Genomic DNA, 13,017 nt, shown 5'->3' with positions numbered 1-13,017 from the left:
TATTTGTCATGTTTGATAGTATGAGTTCTTTATATACTCTAGTTGAATATGTCATTGAATGGGACACAAGTCCCTTATTAAATTTATGATTTGCAAATATTTTCTTCCATTGATAAAGTCTTTATTTTTCACTTTGTCACTTTTTCTTTTTGTGTTGTATCTGAGAAAACTTTACCTCATTCAAAATTATGAAAATTTACTCCTATGTTTTCTTCCAAGAGTTTCATAGTTTTAGTTCTTACATTTAGCTCTGTGATCCATTTTGAATTAATATTTGCTTGAGTTGTGAGTTAAGAGCTCCAAATGTATTCTTTTACATGTGGACATCCACCTTTCCCAGCACCGTTTGTTAAATAGACTATTCTTTCTCCCTATTGAACTGTCTTGGCACCACTGTCAAAAATCAATTGATCATAAATGTAAAGGTTTATTTCTGAACTCTCAATTTAATTTCATTGATCTATATATGTAGGTTTATACTAATAACATACTTTTTTTTGTTTGTTTTTAGTACTGTTGCTTTGCAGTAACTTGAAATCAAGAACTATGAGTTACAATTTTGGTCTAAAGGTTGTTTTGACTTTCTTGGTAATTTTCATTTTTTTAAGACTTCTTTATTTATTCTTGGTTGTGCTGGGTCTTCCTTGCTGCCTGCAAGCTCTCTCTCTTTATTCTGATGCGCAGACTGCTCACTGCAGTGGCTTCTCTTGTGGCAGGACACAGGCTGTGGGCACATGGGCTTCAGTAGTTGCAGTGCTGGGGCTCAGTGATTGTGACTCACAGGTTCCAGAGCAGTGGCTGAGGTGTGTGGGGCTTAGTTGCTCTGCAGAATATGGGAATTTCCCAGACCAGGGATCAAATCTGATTGGCAGGCAGAGTCTCAACCACAAGACCACCAGGGAAGCCCCCTGTAATTTTCACTTCTTACCAATCTTACTATCAGCTTGTCATTTCTGAAAGAAATGGCAGCTTAGATTTTGATAACAATTGTGTTCTATTTCTAGATAAACATGGGGAGTATTCTCATCTTAAAAATATTAAGTCACACAAGGTATGTACATGGAATATCTTTCCATTTATTTTGGTCTTCTTCAATTTCATTAGCAATACTTAGTATTACAAGTCCTACATTTTTGTTAAAATTCTTTCTAAACATTTTCTTTATGATGCTATTATAAATTGAACCGCTTTTTCTTAATTTCATTTTTCAATTGCTCACTGCTATTGTATAGACATGCAACTGATTTTTGTATGTTGATCTTGTATTCTGTAGCATTGTTTATTAATTGTATTTTAAATGGATTCTTTAGGATTTTATACACACAAAATTATGTCATAAGCAAATAAAGACAGTTTTCCTTCTTTATTCCAATCTGGGTGCCTTTGGATTTATTTTTCTTATCTAATTTATCTGGATAGAACTACAGTACAATACTGAATAAAATAATGACAGCAGAATTTTATCTTTTCTTGATTGTAGGGAGGAAGGTCTTTTACTATTAGGTATAATATTCAGTTCAGGCACTCAGTCATGTCCAACTCTTTGCAACCCCATGAACCGCAGCACACCAGGCCTCCCTGTCCATCACCAACTCCTGGAGTTTACCCAAACTCATGTCCATTGAGTCGGTGATGCCATCCAACCATCTCATCCTCTGTCATCCCCTTCTCCTCCTGCCCTCAATCTTTCCCATCTCAGGGTCTTTTCAAATGAGTCAGTTCTTCGTATCAAGTGGCCAAAGTATTGGGAGTTTCAGCTTCAACACCAGTTCTTCCAATGAACACTCAGGACTGATCTCCTTTAGGATGAACTGGTTGGCTCTCCTTGCAGTCCAAGGGACTCTCAAGAGTCTTCTCCAACACCACAGCTCAAAAGTATCAATTCTTCGGTGCTCAGCTTTCTTTACATCCAACTCTCACTTTCATACATGACTACTGGAAAAACCATACCCTTGACTAGATGGACCTTTGTTGACAAAGTAATGTCTCTGCTTTTTAATATGCTATCTAGGTTGGTCATAACTTTCCTTCCAAGGAGCAAGCATCTTTTAATTTCATGGCTACAATCACCATCTGCAGTGATTTTGGAGCCCAGAAAAATAAAGTTAGCCACTGTTCCCACTGTTTCCCCATCTATTTGCCATGAAGTGATGGGACCAGATGCCGTGATCTTAGTTTTCTGAATGTTGAGCTTTAAGCCAACTTTTGCACTCTCCTCTTTCACTTTCATCAAGAGGCTCTTTAGTTCCTCTTCACTTTCTGCCATAAAGGTGGTGTCATCTGTATATCTGAGGTTATTGATATTTCCCCAGCAATCTTGAGTCCAGCTTGTGCTTCCTCCAGCCCAGCGTTTCTCATTATGTACTTTGCATTTGACCTATCTTCAAATTTTTTGATTCTTTCTTCTGCCTACTTAAACCTTCTGTTGAACCCAGTAGTGATTTTTTTTTTAGTTATTGTAGTTTTCAGCTCTAAAATTTCTATTTGGCTGCTTTTTACAAATTTTACCCCCTATTGATATTCTCTGGTGATACACTGTTGTCATATTTTCCTTTATTCCTTTAGACATGATTTGTTTTAGTTCTATGAACATTTTTATGGTCACTGATTTAAAGTCTTGCTCTAGTAAATCCAATATCTGGGCTTCCTCAAAGGTAATTTCTATTGACTGCCTTTTGTTCCTTGTGAATAGAACACACTTTCCAGTTTCTTTGCATGTCTCATTATTTTTCTTGAAAACTTGACATTTAAAATAATATAAAACATCAATAGTTGAAATCATATCATTCCCCCAACTATGGTTTGTTGTTTTAGTTTGTTGTTGCTGTAATTATTCTTCCTATTTGTTTAGTGACTTTCCTAACCATATTCTGTAAAATCTGCATTCTTTTTCATATGTGGTTAGCTTAGTGGCCAGATAATGGGTTAAAACTTCTTTTAAAATAATAATAAAAATAATGCCCTCAGGCAATAAGTTCCAGGCTTTGCTGAGGGGATTTCTGTGTATAGAGGGGCACACCATCAATTTGCCAGCTGTTTACAATTCTTAATTTTCACTCCCTGCTTGTGCAGAGGCTCAATGTCAGTAACAGATGAGAGACTGGGGCTTTCTCAGGTCTTTCCTGAGAAAATGCACACCTCCGTGTATGTGCATGCCTTTTATATTTCCAGGAATATGTGAGCTTTTGAAAGCCTCAATGGAAATCTCATTCCACAACACTGAAAAAGACCTGAAATTGTTAATTCTATGGGGCTGAAAGTTTGTACAATTAAAAGAGAAATAACCCACCTTCTAGGATTTTTGTCCTAAGTGTAACTTTTCATATCTTGATCACTACTTATTTAGTTCTCGCCTATCTACTTTTATATCATCATCTAAAGATCCACAGATTCATTGCTGATAGTCAGCATGAATATGATAACCAGAAACCTGTATTGATATTTCAGTCCTGATGACTAGATTTACTTTGCTAAGGCACAAAGTAGATAATGCAGTAAATTAACCAACCACTAGGATGGAAACAAATCTTCCCTGGTGGCTCAGAGGTTAAAGTGTCTGCCTCCAGTGAGGGAGAGCCAGGTTCAATCCCTGGGTCAGGAAGATTCCCTGGAGAAGGAAATGGCAACCCACTCCAGTGTTCTTGCCTGGAGAATCCCATGGATGGAGGAGCCTGGTGGGCTGCAGTCCACAGGGTCGCAAAGAGTCGGACTGAGCGACTTTGCTTTCACTTTCACTTTCAGGATGGAAACAAAACTAGGAAGTCTTAAGTGAAGAGACAGCAACCACAAAGATAAATTATATGGAGGGTTATAACTAGAGGTGAAGGGTATAAACTTAGGTTTTAAAAGTCATGGGATAAAATCTGATTTTACCACTCACCAGCTCTGTGACTTGAGAAGACACTCTTCTACTCAAAACCTCTATTCTCTTTGTAAGTGGAAGTAATGTCACTTCATCAAGATATTTTTCAGATTAAATGAGCTAATTATATACAGCACTTAGTGTACTGTGTTACTCAGCAAATGATTTTATTAAATATCCTCACTGAATATCCTCAAAAAATGATATTAGGTAGTAACTAGAATAATCCCAGTCCTAAGCAGATTAACTACAGCTACATAAATATGTTTCAGCTTTGAAAAACGAGGTATGTTTAAAAAATGAAAAAATAAAAATAAAAAATAATAAAATAATAAAATTTAAAAAAAATAAAAAATGAGACTGTCACCTATAGAGAGTCTTGCATCTCCCACCAGAGACATTTCCCAAGCTGACTGATATCCATAAATCTCTCCCTGGTGTTCCACATGCTATCCTCCTATATAAATCATGGACTTCTGGGGAACATGCCATTCACATGCATTCTTACTATCAACATTCACTGGGCACATATCAGGCATTAATTTAGCACTGGTGAAGGGTGATGAATGAGCAGATAGGGTCCCTACCATCATAGAAATGAAATTCCAACAGGGGATGAAGGCACGCTCTGGTGATTCCATTACAGCATTAAAGACTAAAAAACCTAATATGGCATTTCCTTGATGCTCTCACAGCTCAAATTCTGCAGTGATCCAGATTTCACCCAAATTTTACCTCCCATCCAGTGGCATTTGAAAATCAGAGTGAAGATCATGTGGTAAATGCTATATTTCTGCTGTTCCTGCCAGAGGTTTGGGGTATTCTGAAATCTGTTTAGAAAAGATCCCAGTATCCTGTCCTGAGGTTTATGTGTTTTCAAGAAACAGAAGTGCTCATTTTGGTGGAAGAGATGACCGCAGAGGCACTGTGATCCTGAAGCTGGCAGTGGTGGCGTCAGCCTCCTGAATCCCAGCTTTGTGTAGTGACAGAGGTGTAATGGTCAATTTTGTTCTGTTGTTCTGAGCATTATCTCAGAAGCTCTGTTGGCTCCCCAGCACCTGCAGGATTTCACATGCCACCTAAAACAAATATGAAATCCCTTTCTGCTTGAACCAGGTGAAATGGATCATTACTGAATCCAGACCAATGGAGGGAAACAAATAATAGCAACATAACACAAGCATTGATTGTAATATATAAAATAAAGACAGAGTGATGTAAGGTAAGGAAAGATTTTTCAGACAGAGTGGTCAAAAGGTCTTCTTGATGAAATGAACCAAAGCAGAGCCCTCATACAAAGAAAAAGCTAAGGCAAGATTTAGACAGTTCCAGGACCAGCAAATAGTCATAACACAGGCACAAATGTGGAAAAGAGTTTATTGCATCCAGTCTTCAGAAAGAGTAGTATGATTAGAGATTTGGGGCAAATGTCACAAGATGAAACTAGAAAATTGAGCAGGGATTACAGCTTCTCAAAGTGTGGTCCCAGGACTGGAACTGGTCTGCAAACTGTTTGCTTAGGATACACGACAGGGAATTTCCTAATGGTCCATTGGTTAGGACTCCAAGCTTTTGCTGCTGAGGGCCCAGGTTTCATTCCTGATTGGGAAGCTAAGATACCACAAGCCATTTGGCCAAATAAATTAATTAATTAAAATAAAGGATCCATGATAAGTACAAAATTTAAGAGTAAATGTTTAGAAATATTGTAGCAATTTGGTATTGCCACAACCTTGAAGCAACATTTTGCCACATTTAATAAAATTATTTCCAGTCCAAAACAGACTGTAAATTAAAAACAAAACCAGGAACTTTCCAGAACGCTCGGTGAAAGGCAGAGGAGCGGTGGCTGCCTGAGCTGCGCACAGCAACGCGCTCCTTCCCGCTCCCCCACACCGGCATCGGCCCGCTCACCGGCTGTAGAAAATGGTGAAAGAAACCACTTACTATGATGTTTTGGGGGTCAAACCCAATGCCACCCAAGAAGAATTGAAAAAGGCTTACAGGAAACAGGCCTTGAAGTGCCACCCTGATAAGAATCCAAATGAAGGCGAGAAGTTTAAACAGATTTCTCAAGCTTATGAAGTGCTTTCTGATGCAAAGAAAAGGGAATTATATGACAAAGGAGGAGAACAGGCAATTAAAGAAGGTGGAGCAGGTGGTGGTTTTGGCTCCCCAATGGACATCTTTGATATGTTTTTCGGAGGAGGAGGCAGGATGCAGAGAGAGAGGAGAGGTAAAAACGTTGTGCATCAACTTACAGTAACTTTAGAAGATTTATATAATGGTGCAACAAGAAAACTAGCTCTGCAAAAGAATGTGATTTGTGACAAATGTGAAGGCCGAGGTGGTAAGAAAGGAGCGGTAGAATGCTGTCCCAATTGCCGGGGTACTGGAATGCAAATAAGAATTCATCAGATAGGACCTGGAATGGTTCAGCAAATTCAGTCTGTCTGCATGGAGTGCCAGGGCCATGGGGAGCGTATCAGTCCTAAAGATAGATGCAAAAGCTGCAATGGAAGGAAGATAGTTCGAGAAAAGAAAATTCTAGAAGTTCATATTGACAAAGGCATGAAAGATGGCCAGAAGATAACATTCCATGGTGAAGGAGACCAAGAACCAGGACTGGAGCCAGTAGATATTATCATTGTTTTAGATCAGAAGGACCACGCTGTTTTTACTCGACAAGGAGAAGATCTTTTCATGTGTATGGACATAAAGCTGGTTGAGGCATTGTGTGGCTTCCAGAAGCCAATATCTACTCTTGACAACCGAACCATAGTCATCACTTCTCATCCAGGTCAGATCGTCAAGCATGGAGATATCAAGTGTGTGCTAAATGAAGGCATGCCAATTTATCGTAGGCCATATGAAAAGGGTCGCCTAATCATTGAATTTAAGGTAAACTTTCCTGAGAATGGCTTTCTCTCTCCTGATAAACTCTCTTTGCTGGAAAAACTTCTGCCTGAGAGGAAGGAAGTAGAAGAGACTGATGAAATGGACCAGGTAGAATTAGTGGACTTTGATCCAAATCAGGAAAGACGGCGTCATTACAATGGAGAAGCATATGAGGATGATGAATATCATCCTCGGGGTGGTGTTCAGTGTCAGACCTCTTAGTAGGCCTGTGAATAACACTCACTGCTGGGGTTTTATTGCAGTAGTGATTGAGTGAAGGACTATAATCATAATATGCTCACTACTTGCTTTTGTTTTAATATTCAACTATAGTAGTGTTTAAAAGTTAAATGAAGAATAAACTCGAATATAAAGCTCTGACTTTGCCCTGTATGTATGATGACTTCAGTGTGCAAGATAAGTTTAATACTTGTAAAAACGACTTTAAAAAATTACCCCTAGCATTTGTTAGGCCATACTTTGTAATTGATTTCAGCTATGTACATGGAATAGCTTAGACTGAAATGCCAGGTATATGTATTGACTTCAGTGTATGACTCTTAATTGTTAAGCTATGAAATTAAAACTGTGTTTAACTGGCAGTCAGACAAAGAAGTTAATGTAGAGAAGTGTTGGTTTGTATAGTTGTAGTAAGTGGGATTCATTGTGATGCTTCTGCATTTATTCTATTGCCTCAACTTATTTGAAGATAGCATGCTGTATAATTTAATTTAGCCTTTGGTATCAGTGATAGAAATGATACCTTTGTCAAGAAGGGGTTTATCATAACATGCTGCTTCTTGAGGGCTTGCACTTGTAGAATTGCATTCCCTTCTTCTGCTGTGCCATCTTTTATTAATATATATAGCTATTGGTCCTGGTTACTTTTTTTGCTACTTCTCCCCCCACCCCCACCCCCCTCTTTGGACCACAGTAAGCCTTAGAATAGTGACTTCTGGAGCAGGGAAACTTAGAGGTTAGAGTGATGAGACCTTTACATGGAGAAGTAATTTGCATGTATGAGCTAGGAAGGTGTTTTTGTAGGTATGTTACAGGCTTACTTTAAACCATTTAACTTATGCTCCAGAGTAACTGTAATTTAATGTTGGTAGTATAGCAAATTATGATGAATAGCTTTAATTGTATGTTTAAAGTCATATGTTCACAAGCTTAAATCTGGTATCAGAATTTAAGCAATTCTTGAAATGTATGAATGTCTCTTTAATATACTGATTACAAAGCAAAAAAAAAAAAAAAAACCAATCTATGAGATAGTTTAAGAAGCACTGTCCTCCATGTCCAATCTCTCAAACTTTTTCTGTAAGAGCCAGGCAATAAATGTTTTAGGCTTTGTGGGGTCATAGGATCTCTGTTGCAACTATTCAATTCTGTTATGATAGCACAAAAGCAGTTGTGGACCATATATCAGCAAAGGGGTTTGGCTGGGTCTAATGAAAATTTATCTATTAAAAAAAATCATGGTGATCAGATTTAGTCTGTGATGCCTAGTTTGTCAACCCTATTCTAGGCCACAGGAAGAACTGGGCTTGACTCTAAAATCAACAAAACCCATTTAATGAAGGATTCCCTCACCCTTGCCCCTTTCTCATCACTGTCTACATGTGTGTGTGTGTAAAGTCTTTACATCATTGACTCTAAATCAGAAAGGACTTTGAAGCTCCTCTCACTTCAATTCAGTGTTCTCATAGCAACCATAACAAATGGAACCTCTGCTTACAGAACTGGTGTCTACAGGCAGAATTCTTTTGACTCTTACCTGCATTCCTAAGAAATGATGATGACACCACTGACCTTGCATTAGCCTGGTGAGCAACTGACAGATCCAAGAAGCCACAGCCTTCCCTTCTCCATGGCCTCACAGTAAGTTTCCATTTCATCTGAGTTCTTAGATCACCTCCAGGGCCCAATTTTTTGACGTATACCATGCCATTTTTCTTTTGTACATAGTTACATTTGTGTCCACAGGTACTCTTGTGAGCGCTGTCCATCACTGGCTCATTTGGTGTGTCTGAAATGGTTGTATGGGACAAGCAGCCCCCACATGTGTAGCCATGTTTACCCCTGGGCTTCAACACTGTCATGAGCAGGAAGGCCTTCTGCATTTGCACGCCTCCATTCACACAGCACCCACTTCATAAACCCAACCCAACACCCATACAGTAGGTCACCTTATACTCTCCACACACAGAACACAGACCACTGTGTGTGTGAGAACATGCGCCCCAACAGCAGGTCTCTCACGTGGAGGGCAGAGCTGAAGCAGCCCTTTCTGAAATCTCTTGTATTTAAGATTTCTTTCATTGACCCATAACAAATTTAATAGCTAAAACTTTGCTCTTGCAAGTTTCTTTAAAATATTCCTTCTGAGCCTACCACCGTTTATCTTGGCAGCAGGTAGCTTCAAGAGTTTTGGAAAGGCTCAGCTTGGCATAGCCTCAGAGCTACTGGCACATTAAAGATTAATAAAGAGCATTGAACTGCAACGTGATCCTTCACCATGAAATGTGCAAGATTCTTTGTTTGCAATGAACAAAACCAAAGCCAAAAAGGGCCAACTGTGACAAGCTAGGATCGGAAACAATCAGGAACTGTGTGTGTCTTTCATTGGTCAATTGATGGATAGCAATCAATACCCCTGCTCAGCCCTACTCTCCCTAAACATTCTCAGGAATTTAAGATGGGCCTGGGAGTCCAACCCACAGAGCCGGGTATTTACTGAGCTTGCAGAACCATAGAGATAGTGCAACTGCAGCTGCCCTCTTCCAGTATAAGAGTGATTCAGAACAAATTCCCAAGTTAGCAGCTTTTCCAAGGAAAGTTGAGATAAAGCAAGGCATTTCCAAACATTTGGGATTTGCTTGAGTAAGACAGAACACTGATTGAATATTAACCCAGGAGGAAAAATACACTTTCTGCATGCACAGGCAAGAGGCTGGTGGCAGAATGCACAAGACATTGATGATGAAAATAAAAATGAAACAAGCATGTACAGCATACCTATTGGTTCAAAGGAGGAATCTGTTTGTACTCAACCTCAGGACACTTGGACACAGGCAGCAAATACTGGGACAGATCAACAGAGGCAAATATTGAAACATGTATCCTGAATTCTGGAAAAGCACTGGCGGACTCCACATGTGTGCTGGGTGATGCCCTGTGTCTATTTACACGTTGCAATCCCCTCAAGCCCTCCAGAAAAATCACAGGCAAACCCTATGCTCTGCAAATCAGAGATCTGAAGCAGAGCACTTACTTAGCATGTTGGAAGCTGTCGTCTCCACACCAACAGAAACATTAAAGAAAAAAGAGAGAGAAAAGAAAATTCTGACCTTACCGAAAAGGCATAGCAGGGACGGTGAATGTGTTCACTTTAGCCCACTCAGTGCTTTCTCTTGCATTCGGTCAGGGTTCTAAGGCTATTGAGGAGAGTTCCTGGGGTTTTCGGATCTTCCTTCAAGAGTTTTAATCACTGGCTTCCCCAGACCGGGTTTAACAAACACCGCTGTGTTCTGTCAATATTTGTATGCAGCACCGCATTGGGCAGCCAGCCAACACAGAGTTTCAAGAGGCAAGGGGAGAAAACTGACACCCTAACAAACATGCTTCCCTCTTTTGTGTCTTTTAAGGTGGTGCTCAAAGTGTCATCTTTGATGATGACAGCAACTAAAGATACCCACTTTGGGGGACTTTCTCCATTGTCCCCCAACCCCTGGCTGGGCTACCCGAACTGGGTTCTGCAAAGTTTGTTTTCTGTCTCTCTGCCCTGAAGTTCTCCACACAATCACCCAGCTTCCCTCTCTACCAGCTGCACTTTAAATGTATTTTAATTGGCTGGAATGTCGAAAGAATCCATTTGGCAGTCGTTTACATGTGAAGCACGCCCAGGGCAGCTGAAAGAGGCCCCAGAAGCAGCCGATTACTTCATCAAAAGCTGCAGTTTGAATACCATTGACTCCTACATAACTACAGTGAACTCAATTCGACAGGCAAGTAGGAGTAATTAATAATTTGCTGAGAAAAAATTCTTCATTCATCTAAAAGCCAAAAATGCAAAGGAAAAAAATAAGTCCCTGCAGACACAACCATTCTTATGAAAGACTTGATTGATAGTCCCCAGTCTACTCTCCACAAACATTGACTTTGTATAGCATTACAGGAGAGGGCATGGTGCATAATTTGGTTTGCCTGAGAAGTTAATTTAAGTAATTTTCCTTTTGAATGATCCCCTGAGATACGTCGTTCTGTTACCTCTTTACACATTAGCCATATGCTGCAATAAATATTCCCAGTACTTGTGGTATTTCTTCATTTCTTTTCTTTTTTTTTTTCTTGGTTGGTTGCAATAACTAGTTTGTGGCCTCCGTGAAAGCAGGTCACAAATAAATTCTTTGACACTCTGTGTCAAAGTGGATAATCGTCACCACCCAGAATATACTCACTGAAGTTAAGGTTAAAGCACTCTGGAAAAAAAAAAAAGTCAGTTTCAACAGATTCTAACATCAAGGAGGTAGGTGGATATACAGATATGTAAACATACGATCCTCAAAAACAACAAATAAATGGAATAATTTTCAAGTAGTTCTTTACCAATGTTTTGCTCAAAGGCTTTTCAATACCCTATGTAAACTATGTTGGCAGATTTAGAATCTCTGAGGAGTATGTTTTGAAGAAGCATCCCAAGTAATCCTGATTTTCACCCTTCATTAAGAACCCCTGGTTTAGAGGCAGCATATGTAGGAACATCTTGGCAACCTGAGGATGCCTCTCAATGGAAAATGTAAACCAGAAAACATTGTCAAATTTGTTCTGATGCCTTTTCCTCACTTCAGCAAAATTGTCTGTGGTTCCTAACAAGACAGTACAAGACAGAGAATGGAATACACAAGCTCGCTTGAGTGGATTTGTCCAACAGCTCAGAGATGAAAACCAGCACCCCACTTGAACAGGCTCCTTTCCAGGAACAGAAGATTGGGAGACAGGATGAGTGTCAGCTCCACAGACATCCAGCCTGTACAGTCACACAGAACCTCATGCTCAGAAGAGATCTGTACTTGGATTAATCCTGTGCCAGCACCACCTTTAAGTTCTTCACTTTTGAACTGGTGTTGGTGGTTTAGTCTCTAAGTCACATCTGACACTTGTGATCCCATGGACTGTTGTCTGCAAGGCTCCTCTGTCCATGGGATTTCCCAGGCAAAAATACAAAGTGGGTTGCATTTCCTTCTCCAGGGTATCTTCCCAAGCCCAGGATCAAACCCGGGTCTCCTGCATTGCAGGTGGTGTCCTCCATTGCAGGTAGATTCTTTATTGACTGATCTATCTAGAAGCCCTGCATTTTCATCTTGCACTGGGCTCAGGAAATTATGTATCTGGTCCTGAGGAAGACAGCATAAATCTGATTAACACACAGTCCAAGTTGAAAAGTGCTGGGAATATCATATTGAGGGTGTAGATATCACCCTACGTTTGTCGTGCCCTATGTTCTAACAGGTTTTGAAGTAAACACAAGGGTTAAGGAGGTTGGCCTAGGAAGGAGAATCTCTCCAGTAAACACGAGGGCAGTAAGAGTTATCTGAGAGGGCTTCTAACTGGCTCAGCCTGAACTGATGGTTCACTCTAACACTTCATCTCCCTGGTTCAGAAAGATTTTGCTTCCCATGTAGTCAAACGCCTCTCCCCACTGTCATTCTGTGGACAGAAAGCTCCACGTGGAGCTGTCTTCTGTTTTTAAATTCTCCTAAGTCTTGATTCATGGTTTGACAAAGTCAAATTCAGTGTCAAAGCCTCAAAAGCACTGCTGACCCACTGCCATGGGGCCAAATAGCTCACAAGTTACTAGAGATGTGAAATGAGTACCCATGGGTCACCTTCTGCTCTCAGAAGTGTTCTCTAAGACCAACCCTTACACCTGGATTTTGACCTGCTCTAGCCTTAGTAAAAAAATATACAAAAACTGATTTTTCTTCTAGAAAAGAAGTTGGTCTCAGATGTCAAATACTCAATAGTGCTGGTATCTTATATCTGTTAGCTGTACTGCTAATGTGTGCTGACAATGGTACTTAACAAATAAAACAGATTAGTGTTGGGGAAATAGAATAGAACTTAGAGAGCAACTTGTCCAATCTATTATTTTTTTAGAGAGGATTTACTGAGGCAAGAAACAATTAATGACTTCACAGAAAGTTCACAAAACAATGTGTCTAAGTCACATACTTCCTTTTCCTATGCCTCTTCCT

General features: G+C 39.8%; 1 protein-coding gene and 1 pseudogene across 2 annotated transcripts in view; one reads left to right on the top strand and one right to left on the bottom strand.

Annotated features, from left to right (window-relative positions):
* The window catches only part of NCKAP5 (NCK associated protein 5), a 1,117,154-nt gene extending 1,106,638 nt beyond the window's left edge, over nt 1-10,516 (bottom strand). For both annotated transcript variants that reach the window (XM_070476293.1, XM_070476296.1), the window contains exon 1: nt 10,116-10,516. The gene's annotated coding sequence lies outside the window, so the exon portion shown is untranslated. The remainder of the gene's footprint in view (nt 1-10,115) is intronic.
* On the top strand, nt 5,708-7,637 carry LOC139038076 (dnaJ homolog subfamily A member 1 pseudogene; annotated as a pseudogene).
* Nucleotides 10,517-13,017: the final 2,501 nt, after the last annotated feature.

The sequence above is a fragment of the Odocoileus virginianus genome, chromosome 13, assembly GCF_023699985.2.
Source record: "Odocoileus virginianus isolate 20LAN1187 ecotype Illinois chromosome 13, Ovbor_1.2, whole genome shotgun sequence".
Taxonomy (NCBI): Eukaryota; Metazoa; Chordata; class Mammalia; order Artiodactyla; family Cervidae; genus Odocoileus; species Odocoileus virginianus.
This window is presented reverse-complemented; position numbering and strand designations above follow the sequence as displayed.